The following is a 15,690-nucleotide window of genomic DNA, read 5'->3' as shown; positions in this document are numbered from 1 at the left end:
CCGCCCTGAGTCTCCGGAGAAGGGCGGCATATAAATAAAAAAAAAACAAAAACTGGTCCAGAATGCGGCCGCGCGGGTGGTTATGGGTGCAACTCGTTGTGCCCATGTGACACCCCTCCTGCGCCAGCTGCACTGGCTCCCAGTGGTCTTCCGGGTGCAATTCAAGGTGTTGGTTACCACCTTTAAAGCGCTCCATGGCATAGGACCCGGGTACCTTCGAGACCGTCTTCTGCCACCAATAGCCTCCCACCGGCCAGTCCGCTCCCACAGAGAGGGTCTCCTCAGGGTGCCATCGGCCAAGTTATGTCGGCTGGTGACACCCAGGGGGAGGACCTTCTCTGTGGGAGCCCCAGCCCTGTGGAATGAACTGCCCCCGGAAATACGTAAGATCTCCGACCTCCGGGTGTTTCGCTGCGCACTGAAGACCCTGTTGTTCCGTCAGGCTGGCCTGTCAACATAATAATCTTAAATTGGGGTATTTTAAATTTCTGGGGTTTTAAATTGAGCCAAACCTATTTAATCATTTTAATTTTTAACTGCTGTTTTGTCTTGTGTTTTTAAATAGGCTGTACACCGCCATGAGTCCTTCGGGAGAAGGGCAGTATAGAAATAAAATTATTATTATTATTATTATTAGTAGTAGTAGTAGTAGTAGTTAAAATGAATGTTTTGCCCAAGTTTCTATTTCTCTTTCAAATGATACCAATACTTAAAAAGGATGCAAATTTGGAGGAATGGCAGAAAGGCATTAATAACTTTGTTTGGGTAGGGAAGAGACCAAGAGTTAAATTAAAAATAATGCAGGATATACGTGAAAGAGGAGGTTTGAAATTGCCCAATCTAAAATTGTACTATGGACTTCCGGGTTGCTGTTTGCCGCTGCCAGACGTTCCTTTGGGATCGTCAGCTTCCATCGCCTGTTAGAGCCGCCTTCACAATGGAATGGCGGCTCGAAAAAACTCCGTTTCCATGAGGAAACGGAGATAGAGCCGGCAGGGGTGGGTAGAACTCTCTGCGGAGTCCCAAAAGTTTTTTTTTTACTTTTGGGATGGAGCGGATGAGATGCCCCGTATCCCCAGCCGCCGCTCCGGGCTTTGGGAGACTTCTGCTGATGCAGAGCCAGGCGTCAAAAGCAAGCCTGCAAATTTAACAGACTACTCAAAGAAAATGTGAGCTAGACCTGTAATATTGAACTGCAAGTATTTTACTGATTTTTTTTTTTTTTAAAAAATTACTTAAGAGAGAGGAGGAAAAGAAAGAGGAAAAAAAAAGAAGCCTTTTAAAATGGCGTTGGCTGGAGGAGAGGCTGAAAGGGAAGTCTTTCCGTTTTCTATTACCACAATGTAGCAGAATAAATACCACTGGCTACATTTGTAGACAAAACTTTGCTCCTGTGTCTTTTTCTCTTTTTTTTTCCCTTGGAGACCTGATATTGTTGTTGATTGGAAAGAAGTCCCTTTTTTTTTTCTTGCTTTTTTTTTTAACAAAGCCTGCCTGGGCGGAAACATGGCACTGAGACTCATAAAGTCAGATAAACAAGAAGGGGGGGGATCCCCCCACCAACAACTTAAAGGAACAAGTCTTAATTCTTCAGTCTCAGAAACCTGATTTTAATATAATAGAATTTTTTATAGAGGAGATTGAAAGAAGGGAGGAGATTGTGAATCAGCAATTTGAAAAATTTAAGCAGGAAATTAAAGAATTGGTGAAATCTAAGTTTGATTTTTTGGAGAAAAAACTCTCAAAAGTGGTTAATGGTTTTACAGGATTTATGAAACAGTTGGACGCAAATACTAATGTACTAGAGTCTAAAATGGAAGAAATTCAAGATAAATTGGACAATAGAATTCAAAAAATTGAAAATGATTTGACAAACACTCAGGATAATAGCTTAGAAGAAAAACCTAAAATGGATGCTGATCAAAAGTATGGTAATGCAGAAAATCTGCAACAGAAGATTGAAAAAGAGATTTTAATGGTACAATATAATTTTACAGAATATGCGATAAGATTAAGAGGTTTGCAGGAAAATAATAGAGATGATTTAAGGAAAATATCTTCTGAATTTCTAGCTGGGATTCTAAAGGTTCAACCTGACGAAGTGTTTTGTAGGATCGACAGAGTTTATCGAATCAACTCCTGGATTGCTAAGCAAAGGCAATGGCCTAGAGATGTGGTGATTTATTTTACAGATAAGGAGATTAGGAATAATATCGTTCAAAACTCCTTCAATTCTAATTTGCAATTGTATGGAAGAAAGATTTGGATTTACAAGGAACTTCCACCTAAGATATTGATGGAAAGGAAGAAATTTGGTTTTCTGGTGAATGAGTTAAAAAAGAGAAATATCTCCTACAGGTGGGACGCCCCAGTGGGTATTATATTTAGATACCAAGGAGAAAGATATCAGCTAAATACTGTTGAAAGAGCGGAAGAATTTTATCAAAATAGGTTGAAAATGAACTTAACATCTCCAGGTATAATACAGGATAAGCAGAAGGAGACGGAAATAAAGGTAAAATATCGAATTACAGAGACTGTACCAGATGAATTGCCTTTGGATTTATTGGATACCCCAGCTGGACTATCTACAAATTTGAGAGAAGAGGCATCTAATCCTAATGTGATGACTTATCAAGGCAAGGATAAACATGGAAACCAATTAGGGGATATACAAGGGATAAAAAAGAAATATGAGATACAAAAGCAAAACCAACAAGACCAATCTACAAAGCAGAATAAAAACCGACCAGATGATACACACTTTATAGAAAGGGAACCAGGATGGAAACCAAACCCACAAAAAGAAAAGAAAAAAAGAAATAGGTGGCATAAAAACAGAAATTTCTAATCAGGCAACAGTGAAGCCAGTGACTTTAAAATATGAACGATTATGTGTAAACACAGAAGAGGCGACGTATTGGTTAATATCATCCTGAGGTTTGTGGCAGATCTCTGCATGGCCGTAATCTGGGGACGTGAAACGAGCCTTAAACTGATGGATTTGAATTATCCATTTTGGAATTTCTTTTTGTGTTGATAAACATATTATATTATCTTGAATCACAAGGCAAGAGAATTATGCTGGGGCATGCAGAAGATCGGGTTGTTACCCACTACGATGATGGGAATTAATAATCCTGATGAAACCCACAATTATTACTATATGGAATATAATTATAATGTCACTCGGGTGGTTGTTTTTACTTTTATACATATAAGAAGATATTTACTACTGATGGGGGCAGATATGATTGAAGATCCTGAATAAACTGTTGCACCAGTAAGCTATGTTACCCGATTATGGATGTTGGTTCTACCAATCCAGTGGAAAGACCTCAAAGAAGATACTATATGGATTATAAATTTAAAGTCATTGTCTTTTCTTTTTTTTTATTTAGATATAATGGAAAATATAGACATATATTTTTAAGAAGTGTGGGCAGTGAATCAAAGATGTTAAGAAATGTTGTGTATGGCAATTTTGCATGATAGTGGGTGAATAAGCTATTTAGTAGATTGATTAGTCTAAGAAAAGGGATTTTTAAGTGTTATATTTAGGGGAGTGGAGGAAATGGATAGAGTGGAATAAATGTTAAACTAGATTTTATGGGGAAGGCCGCTTTGGAATGTTATAGTAATATATATAGAAGATTAAATGTTAAAGTAGGACTTATCGTACAGTTTTAAAATGGAGAAGTTATTTTATAATGTCATAGTATAATGTCTTTTTTTTTTCCTTTCTTTTCTCTTTTTTGATATGTATGGATAAAGGGGGATGTTATAATATTAATAATATTTTTAGTAAGTAAAGGTCAATATCTAGAGGAGGGAGTAAGTAATCTGTTATGAATTAGGTTTTTTTTTTGTTATGAAGAAGTCACAGGGGGGGATGGGTGGGGAGGGGGGGTTAGGGAGGGGGAGGGAGAGGGGGAAAAAAAGGGGGGGAAATTTGTATTTGAAAACTTTTTCAATAAAAAAAAATAAAATTGTACTATGAAGCAGCTGTTTTGTCAGCAATTAGTGACTGGATTAATTTAACAGATGAAAGAATACTGAATATTGAAGGGTATGATTTGCTATATGGTTGGCATGCCTACTTAGTTTATGAGAAGAAGGTGGATAGGACTTTTAAAAGTCACATATTAAGGAATGCCCTCCTGCGTGTTTGGAAAAAATACCAATATAAATTGAATGGCAAGATACTCATGTGGGTAGTACCCAGACATGCGATAGAAAATATAAGTGTAGAACAAAGACAGGATGTAATTACTTATAAAGAACTTCTGATTACAGAAAGAAATGTACTACAGTTAAAGCCTCTGAATGTATTAAGAGAGGAAAGGGCAATTCAAACCTGGTTTCAGTACGTACAGCTGCAGAATAGATGGAAAAAAGATCAGAAAATTGGTATTACACAAAGTGAAGAAAATTTGATAAAACAAATTAGGGACCAGAGTCAAATGCACATAAAAAGGTTGTATAATATATTGATAGAAATAGACTCGGAGACAGAGTTAGTTAAAGATTGTATGATAAAATGGGCACAAAATTTCGAGGAACCAATAATGATGGAAACATGGGAAAGGATCTGGGTAAGAAATGTAAAATTTACACAAGCTCAACATTTGAGAGAAAATTTTTATAAAATGTTTTATAGATGGCATTTGGATCCCAAAAAGTTAGCTTGTATGTACCCAAACCTTCAACCTAAATGTTGGAGATGTGATTGTGTTGATGCTACCTATTTTCATGTTGGTGGACTTGTAAAAAAGTTAAAGCATTTTGGATAAAAATATGGTGGATTATTCAAAATATTTTTAAAAAAAGGATAAAGTTTACTCCATAGATTTAGAGAAAAGTAATTTTAACAGGAACGAACCCGAAAGCAAGAAATTCCAGGCAAGCTCTGAGGCAAAGCGCATGAAAATAGCAACTTGAAACAAACTGTAAACAGTCCAACCCCCTTGTAGTTAGGCAACCAGAGGGCTTCTGTGTACCAACACTGTAAGAACTGACCTTGGAGAGATAAGCCAAGTTCAGGGTGTAGTTGCAAAGCTGCAATGAAAAATTCTCCACTGATCCCTCCCGCCTTTTCTATGGCAGCAAGCAGCAGGCTAACTGACAATGGCTACTATAGAAGGCATAATCAGTCACAAAATAGAATAACAAAAGTGAGATAAGCTTTTAGGATGTTGTATTTTCCAGTAAGATCTTTAAGGAGTCAAATGGACACACACACACACTGGGGGGTGTTTGGTTTGAGTGGTGGGATACTATAATGGTTAGAGCACCACCTTTGATGTGGGAAACCAGGATTCAAATCCCAGTTGTTACCTATCTTACAATTAGGGGTCCTTGGGCAAGGACCCCTTAATGTTTCACCTGCCTACTTCAAATATGAGAATGACATGAGCTAGGAGTATCATTCCAGCTCAGCTGTTGCCCAGATTAACACAGTCCATGTCAGATGTTGGGGAACCAGGACAATAAATAGACTACTGGAAGAAACCATAAATGGATGAGACAAGAATCTGAAATTGATGGAATGCTATTATAACAGTAGACCTAATGAGAGGGAATATATGAAACATATGAGGAACTATGGATGGACAGAAGACCTTCATCCACACTAAATGTGAACTAGTTAGTTACCCAATACTTCAACATAGTGGAAAGGAAACTCCTCTCACAATTTGAGATAGGCCAACTACACAGTACATGCCAGATTCAAGAAGATCTGGAAGAACAATTGGATGTGCAACCAACACATGAAGCTGGATAATCACTGCCAACCCCTCCATTATAGGGCACAGCAGCTGATATGAGGCATAAGTTCATGGATAAACTACTACAGTCAACACTCAGTTACCAAGGCTCAGTGGAGAGTCTAGCATCACATAGTATGCTAGAAGATGCTAATAGAGCCCTCACAATAACCCTGTCTACCACTATAACTGAAACCAATGGACTGGTATACACTATAGCCACAATAATCCTGGACATGCTTGACTACATGATCAAGAAGAAAAATAGAACAACCCACCTCACCACCACACCACTCCTGGAAATGAAGTTACAGTCTGAGATCAAGGCAACTTGGATAGACATTAGACAATTGATGGAATTACAGAAGGGTGTGAAGATTAAGGATAAGACTTGGCTATTGAAAAAAAATATAAGGGGCAGACTTCATCTGAAGACCAAGAGATTGTTAAACAAACGCTCACAGCATTGACTGCTAAGCTAAGGAAATATATTAGAGAAGTAGAGGCCAAGAATATAAATATCCTGTCCTCCAAGAACCATCTAAAGTGTACTCTGAACTACTGTGCAACAATCCAATAACAGCACAGCCATCAAACCAGCTGCTAGCAGCAGGCTCCCATCCAAACTAGCAAAGGAAGGACAGTGCTGATCATAAAAGACCCCCACAAGGAAACAGCACCAGTCAAATATCAATCAATAACCTGCCTCCTTAGAACATGGAAACTCCTATGAGACACTATAGCTGCCAAGCTACAGCATCATAGGGGCCAGTAAATGAGTACAGAAGAGCATTGGGAACCATACTGGAGGTTCAAAACACTACTTGTTCATAGACAGAGCAGTAGCCCAAGACTCAGGGTCTAGACAGACCAGTCTGAGCACAACTTGGCTTAACTATAGGAAAGTCTATGATTCAATGCCACACAAATGGATCTGTGAATGCCCAAGGTAGCAGCAGAGATGGAAGGAAAACCAAGCAGAGGAAATTATATGGAAATGCAAGACAAGACACTGCATGGGATGTAGAATTGACAGATAACTGAGGTGGCAGACACTGGGAGATTGGAAAGAGCTGGACTAAAAGACAGCACCAAAGCACTCATCATAGTAGCACAAGAACAGGCATTAAGCACCAGAACTATAGAAGCAGAGAGTCTAGGTGCAGATAAGGCCTCAGAGACAACACATAGTGACAGAATGTAATATACAGGCAAGAATAGCATACACTGAATGGCACAACCAAGTAGATGGCATTGTGTGCAGGACCATCTACACATTGTATGGGCTAGATCCTCCAAAGTTCTAACAGGAGATTCCACAGAAAGTTGTGAAAATAACAACTAAGATTCTGCAGGAATCCAGTGGGACTGATGGGTACTGGCCAATCAACCAGATATTGTGATAATAGACAAGAAGCAGAAGATAGTGGTGGTAAAATATGTAACGGTGACAAGTAACAGCAACTTCAGGAAGAAGGAATATGAGAATCTGGAGAAGTACCAGGGCCTGAAGAAGGAACTAGAGAGGATGTGGAAAGTAATGGCCAAAGTGATCGCTAATGGTAGGAGTACTCTGGACTGAACAGAACAGAATAACAGAGTTGGAAGAGACCTTGGAGGTCTTCTAGTCTACCTTCTGTTCAAACAGAAGACCCTATACCATTTCAGACAAATGGCTGTCCAGTCTCTTTTTAAAAAGCCTCCAGTGATGGCGCACCCAACAACTTCTGAAGGCAAGCTATTCCACTAGTTTATTGTTCTCGCTGTCAGGAAATTTCTCCTTAGTTTTACATTGCTTCTCTCCTTGGTTAGTTTCTAATCATTGCTTTTTGTCCTGCCTTCTGGTGCTTTGGAAAATAGGTTGACCCTTTCTTCTTTGTGGCACCCCTTCAAATATTGGAATACTGTTATCATGTTGTCCCTAGTCCTCCTTTTCACTAGACTAGGCATACCCAATTCTTCAAATGTTTTAGCCTCCATTCCCCCCTCCCAATTTGTTGCTGATCCCTGCACTCTTTCCAGAATCTCAACATCTTTTTTATATTGTAATGACCAAAACTGGATGTAGTATTCCACATTTGGTCTTACCAAAACATTATAAAATGTAAGGCCTTATTTTTCTCACCACTAAATTTCACTTTGTTAGATAAGGCCCAGTATTCAAGTTTGTTGAGATCCAGATGGATCTTGAGTTTATCTTTTCAGGTGTTGGCCATTCGTACCAGCTTAGCGTCACCTGAAAATTTCCTTTCTATTCCCTCATCTAAATCATTTATGAAGATATTGAAGATTATTGCACCTAAGACAGAACCCTGGGGTACCCCACTACTTACTTCTCTCCATGTAGATGTAGTAACATTAAGGACTATTTGTTCAGTACAGTTTGTCAGCCAATTACAAATCCATCTGGTGTTGATGCTGTCTAACTCACTTTTTTCTAGTTTACCAAGAAGTAGATTGTGGTCTACTTTGTTGAATGCCTTGCTGAAGTCTAAGTATACTATGTCCACAGCATTTCATGATCCACTAATTTAGTCACTTTGTCAAAGAATAAAATAAGATTTCTTTGGCATGATCTCTTTTTGAGAAACCCATTTTGGCTTCTGTTTATAACCTTGCTTGCTTCTAGGTGTTCACAGTTCTGTTCCTTGATTATCTTTTCCAGGATTTTCTCAGGTATTGATGTCAGGCTAATTGGTCTATAGTTTCCAGGATCTGTTCCCCCTCCCCCCACCCTTTTTTTTTTTTTTGAAGATGGGAACCACATCAGCTCTTTTCCAGTCCTCTGGTAGTTTCCTGATGCTCCAGGATTTTTAAAAGATGTGGTACAGTGGTACTGAGATGACATCTGCCAGCTCCTTTAGAACTCTGGCATGTAATCCATCAGGTCCTGGTGATTTGTATTCATCAAGATCAGACAGGTGTTCTCTTACCATTTTTTTGCTTATTTTAACTTTGATTTCTAGTCTGTCTTTTATAGTTATGTTTTTGGTAGGTTGGACTATTGTTTCTTTTTGCGTGAAGATCAATGCAAAGAATGAGCTAAGCAGCTCTGCTTTCTCTTTGCTGCTTACTTCTTTGTTGTATTCTCTCTTTAGTAGACCGACTGTTTCCTTGATTTTTTTTCTTGTTATTTATATGTTGGAAGAAAGTTTTTTTTATTATCTTTGTCTTCATTCTGAGCCTTTGCTTTCCTGACTTCGTCTTTGCAGATTCTGGCTGTCTGCTGCTAGTCTACCTTAGTTATGTGTCCTTCTTTCCATTTTTTGTACTTGTCTTTCAATTTGTCAGAGAGATCTTTGTGCAGCCATGCTGGTTTCTTATTGGATTTCTTGTTTTTCTTTTTCAGTGGTATTGTGCTGGACTGGGCTTTTATGATCATATTTTTCAGAGTTTCCCGAGCTTCTTGAATTGTTTTTCCCTTAAGGATTTTCATCCAAGGAATCTTTCCCAAGTTCTCTCTGAGTTTGTTAAAATCAGCTCTTTTAAAATCTAGGATTCTGGTATCATTGTGTTCTATTGCTTGTATTTACATTATGTTGAATTCTAGTATGACATGGTCACTCTCACCAAGGTTCCTGTGGTTTCAACTCTCTCTATCACTTCTTCTCTGTTTGTAAGAATTAAGTCCAGTATAGTTATCTCTCTAGTTTCCTGCTCTACCTTTTGGATGACAAAATTATATGTTAGGCTGGTCAAGAACCTGTTTGATCTCCCATCTGATGCAGAATTTATTTCCCAGTTGATGTCAGGGTAATTAAAGTCACCCATTACTATTGTGGTGTGTTTCCGACATACATTAGTTAACTGATTAGCAAAAAGTTCATCTATTTCTTCCACTTGGTTGGATGCCTGTAGTATACATCTATGGCAATGTCACTGTCAACCCTGAAGCAAACCTAGCTGGAGCCATCTTTTAATGCTTCCGCAATTCCTGGAGGAAAATGATTATCTAGACCCATACCAATCAGGCTTCAGGCGCGGACACAGCACAGAAACAGCATTGGTCACCCTGGTGAATGATCCCTGACGGGCCTGGGATGGGGGTTATACCTCCATCCTGGTGTTACTTGACCTCTCAGCAGCTTTTGATACCATCGACCATGGTATCTTACTGGTATCTTACTGTGACAACTCAGGGGGTTAGGGGTGGGGGGCACTGTTCTACAGTGGTTCTCCTCCTATCTCTCAGGCTGTACGCAGTTTGTATGGGCGGGGGGTCAGAGATCCTCCCCGAGGCCCCTCACTTGTGGAGTGCCGCAGGGGTCGGTTCTCTCCCCCTGATCTTTAACATCTACATGAAACCGCTGGGTGAGATCATTCGTAGTTTTGGGGTGAGGTATCATCAGTATGCTGATGATACCCAACTTTACATCTCCACCCCAGAAGGGGGAAAGGGAGGGGGAAGTAGATAGCCTGGCTTGGCTGTCAAAACAAAAAGTTTCCTGTGGGACCCAAGGTCATTTCAACAGGTGGCTGAGAGTAGAGGAGTGAAGTAACCAAGTGACCAGCCAGCACCTCATTGGACCATGTGATTGATGGCCTGGGGAAAGGGGGAACTTTCACTTTTAATTAGGTGAAAACTGCAGGAACTTTTAGAGTCAGTTTTCACCAGTTGTACCAATATAATGTATCCAATAAACCTGTTCTTTGAGGGATCTACCTGCCTCAGAGTTCTACTTTCAATAGGCGCATTACTTAGAATGCTGACAGTCACTCTTTTATCCTTTTATATTGACCTATATGCATTCAATAAAGCTTTCATCCTTGGTTTTATGCATTTCTGTAGAGATTTTGTGATCTCTTATATAATGCAACTCCACCTCCTCTTTTGTTAGGTCTGTTTCTTTTGAACAGTTTATATCCTTCCATCGGTACATTCCAGTCATGAATTTCATCCCATCAAGTTTCAGTAATCTATATCTAAACTATAGATTCAGTAATCTAAACTATATCATACTTGCCCTCATGTACTAGTACTTCAAGTTCACCCTGTTTGTTCCCTAATTTTTCAGCATTAGCCTATAGACATCTGAGTCCTTTATGGCTGACTCTAGGTATGCTTCCTACATCTCCTAGTTTGTATCTGAGTTTTTCTTCCTTCCAATCACTTTCTACCTCCTTGTTTGATTGGTTGTTGGGGTTTATGCTTAGGATTAGATTCTAAAGATGCTAAAGATTGGTCACATTCTCACAGAGAGATATAAATGTTATATCTTGCCCACACAGGCTTTATGTGACTTCCAACAATTTATCTGTTTTTACACAATGTATAAACCTGCGTAGTGCTTTCAGTTACATTAACAGGTACAATGTGACCTGTTAATGTAACTGAAAGCACTACGCAGATTTATTCATTGTGTAAAAACAGATACAACTTTAGAGAATAATTTGTATGCAGGGTTGGGCAGCAACATACTGTTGCAGAAGGCCATATTAAAGACATACTGATTATTGGGGTGGAATGATTGCTGGGAATACAGAATCACAGGGAGCAGATAGTGTTGACTATGACAAGATAGTGAAATATTTGGGAAAGGAGAGGACATCCTAGAGTAAGAGGGTAATGTTATGGTAAAAAAATAAGGCCAATACTCCAGGAAACAAAAAGTAACACATGATTTCTGATTGCCGTAATCACATTTATTCATGCTTCCATTTTAGGACATTCTGTTTTCAAGGAGCATCACAACTAGACTTTTCTTCATGGTGCATAGCTATTCAGAGTTCAGCAGGAAGTCAAGGGAATGCCTTGCAAGACCAGCAGCTCAGCAAAAATGGCATCCCCATTATTGTGAGCAGTTGTATTTCATTTATCACTCAATATGGTAAGTTACTCAGAGATTCCTTCAATCAACCAAAAATAATTTATACCTTATTGTGATCAAAGTACCATATTTTTCAGAGTATAAGATGCACTGGAGTATAAGACGCACCTACCTTTTTTGGTTGTTGTTGTTTTTTTAAAGGTTTTTTTTTTTTTAGACAAACACACATACAAACATACAATGTATTTTCTTTGAACAGAGTATTTGGCTGGTTCACAAATTTAAACAGTGTTTAGTCATTTCAATTAAATTTACAATTTCTATGTTTCCCTTTTCCCATATTTATTCCTCATCTATTTTTTAAAAAAACCAATATTACCCTTCATTCTCATCTCTAATCTTAATCAAATTCAATTTTTCCCTTCTATTCTATATTATACCCCTTCCCATTGTCATCTATTTTTATATCCATCCTCACATTGGTTAATTATGTAATATTACAGTTGTTTAATACAAATTCAACATTTTAATATAAATCAATTAGTTATATAACTATCTTTTTGTACTGTATATTAATCAATATGAACATGAATATTCCAATTATTTCCATGCAATCCAATTTCTTACAAATCAATTAATTATATTTACCAATAAGAATAAACCAAATAATTTCCCCCATATATTCCTCCAAACCACAACTTAACCATTTCTGCTTTCAACACAATATATAATTAATAGTATATCAATTCCCTAGTTAAATAGAGTTTTTTTTTTCTTTTGTGTTCTAAAATCTTGAACTCTCCTCTTTTGCCCTAAATTTCCCATTGTTTGCACCTACCTTTTTTGGTGAGAAAAAAGAAAAAAAAATCTCTCTCTGCCTCATTTTGTCACGTTGCAGCAAAGAACCTGCTTTACTTTCAGTTTTGTTTTTTCAGCATAACTAAGGGAAAAAAATCTGCTCCAGCACTTTTTGCAGCAAACAGGAGAGTCCCGTGCAAAACAGCTGAGAGCAAATCAGCTGAGAGTTGGGTGGCCGATCTAATCAACTTGTGTTAATTAACCTATGCTGAAGCTGAAAGGGGCTGTTTTTTCTTGCTGTTTGCTTGCAAGGAGGTAACTGCTGCGAGGCACAGGCCAAAGGGTGGGGGCCAGTGGGTGGGCAGGGCTACATTTGGTGTATAAGACGCACCTAAATTTTCACCCCCTTTTGGGGGGTAAAAAGGTGTGTCTTATACTCCGAAAAATACGATAAATCAAACCATCCCTCCTGCCTGAAAAATAGTGGCTTTAAGTCTATTATTCTGCATGAGCAAGAAAATAAAGCATAAGAATGTGAACCTTGATTTCACTATAAGTAGGCTTGTATTTGATATACAACAATTGCTAAAGTTCTTTCATAATATCTTTTTTTTATTGCAAAAGTTTTACAATTACATTTTTACCCCTTTCCCCCCCTCAACCCACCCCAAACTTCCCAACCTCCCTAACCCTCCCTAACCCTCCCCTCCCCCCAGACTTCCACACAATATACTCAAAAGTAAAAAAAGCCCTTTGTATAAAACTTGAACCCCTCCCTCCCCCATATAATTTTTCATCTTCATTACATTAAAATATTTCTATCTTAATATAGCATTTTCAAATAAAAGCTATTTGATACTTCCTAGTTTGATATTTGTTCTGCACATAATCTATCCACTTTTTCCATTCCCATTCATAAGTCTCTTGTGAACAATCTTTTAAATATGCTGAAATCTTCGCCATCTCTGCAAAACTGGCCATCTTCAAAGTCCATTCCTCGATAGTGGGCAAAGCTTCATTTTTCCAGTATTTACCTATCAACAATCTCGCTGCTGTTATCATGTACAATATCAATTTTGTTTCACCCTATGTAAAACCCTTAACTATACCCAATAAAAACAGTTGTGGAGAAAATTGAATTTTTTTCTTCAAAACATTCTGCATGACCCACCAAATTTTTATCCAAAAAGCCTTAACTTTCCTACAAGTCCACCAAACATGATAATATGTAGCATCTAAACAATCACATCTCCAACATTTTGGCTGAACATTAGGGTACATACACGACAATTTTTTGGGGTCTAAATGCCATCTGTAAAACATTTTATAAAAATTTTCCCTCAAATTCTGCGACTGTGTAAATTTAACGTTCTGAACCCAAATTTTTTCCCATGTTTCCAACATCACTGGTTCTTCAAAATTTTGTGCCCACTTAATCATACAATCTTTAACCAATTCAGTTTCTGAATCCCTTTCTAACAAAACATTGTAAAGCCTTTTAATATGCATTGGACCTTTCTCTTTTATATGTCTAACCAATTCTTCCTCATGCAGCATAATACCAATTTTTTGGTCCTCTTTCCATCTCAGTGTTAGTTGATTATATTGTAACCAAGTTAAGTTAATCCCTTCGTCCAACAGTGTCTCTAATGTCTTCAACTGCCATCTACCCGCATCTGTAAAAAGAACCTCTTTATATAAAAACCCCCCGAGTGACATTATATTTGTATTCCACATAATATGACCAAGATCCAGCCATAACGGTATTTTGTAATCCCATTTGAGTCGGTGCTTCTTCCAAACCCTCATCAAAGAGTCTCTAAGTATATGACTTTTAAATACTTTATCCACTTTGTTCTCATAAAATAAATAAGCATGCCATCCAAATTCAAGATCAAAACTTTCTATATTCAATATTCCAGTCTTTTTCCTTCCAAACCAGTCGCTTGCTTGAGTCAAGGCTGCTGCTTCATAATATAATTGTAGGTTTGGAAGTTTAAGACCTCCCCTTTCTGGAACATCTTGCATAATTTTCAATTTCACTCTAGGTCTCTTCTCGTTCCAGACAAACTTATTCACTCCACTTTGCCATTCTCTCAGTTGTTTATCACTTTTAAGCACCGGAATCATTTGAAACAAAAAAAGAAATCTTGGCAAAACGTTCATCTTAACTGCTGCTATTCTTCCAAGTAAAGACAGCTGCAGTTTTTTCCAGGTCTCCAAGTCTTTTTGTACCTCTTGCCACAATACCTCATAATTATTTTGAAACAGTTTCATATTTGATTCTGCAACCTGAACTCCTAGATATTTTACCTTTGATACAATCTCAAAACCTGCCCTCCTTTCAAGCTCGTATTTACGGTCTTGTGTCATATTTTTAACTATCATCTTAGTTTTTTTCTGGTTCAATCTAATACCTGAAACTTTACCATAGTCTTGTATAATGTCTTTCATTTGGATTATTGATTCCATTGGCTGTGTTAGGGTAACAACCAGATCATCTGCAAATGCCTTTATTCTGTAGTCCTCTTGCCTTATCATTATACCTTTCAAGATATTAGAGTCCCGAATTGTGTTTAACAAGACTTCTAGTGTTAGAATAAATAGCAGTGGGGATAACGGACATCCCTGTCTTGTTCCTTTTTCAATTTTAAACTCTGTTGTCAAACTTCCATTAATAATAATCTGTGCCTTTTGCTCTTGGTAAATTGCTGAAACCGCCTGTATAAATTGGTCCCCAAAGTCCATCTTTTTTAAAGTCTTTAATAGAAAATTCCAATCCACTCTGTCAAAGGCCTTTTCCGCATCCAAAAAGACCAGCACTGCAGATACCTGTTTATTCCTCTCAAGATATTCCAATAAATCTATTACTTGCCTCACATTATCCTTCATGTATCTACCCTCGATAAATCCTGCTTGATCATCATGAATCACCTTTTGAATTACTGGCATCAATCTGTTGGCTAGTACTTTTGCATAAATTTTATAATCAGTATTCAGAAGAGATATTGGTCGATAATTCTCCGGCTTTTTAGGACCTGCTTGCTCTTTTGGTATCAAAGAAATATGAGCTGTTGTCCATGATGGTGGAACTTTACCCCCTTGTTGAATATTGCAAAATAAGTCTCTAAGTTGTTCCACCATTTCTGCTTGCAAAGTTTTATAATACACTGCGGTCAAGCCATCCGTTCCAGGAGCTTTAGCTGTTTTTAATTGTTTAATTGCTGCCATTATCTCCTCCTCTGTTATAGGATAATTCATTCTTTCCTTTTGTTGAGTAGTAATTTTTGTAACTCTTTTATTATCTAAATATTTTTCTATAAGTCCATTCTGCATATCATCTTTAGCATATAATT

Source organism: Pantherophis guttatus, chromosome 3, assembly GCF_059756535.1.
Source record: "Pantherophis guttatus breed Tessera chromosome 3, ASM5975653v1, whole genome shotgun sequence".
Classification (NCBI taxonomy): domain Eukaryota; kingdom Metazoa; phylum Chordata; class Lepidosauria; order Squamata; family Colubridae; genus Pantherophis; species Pantherophis guttatus.
This window is presented reverse-complemented; position numbering follows the sequence as displayed.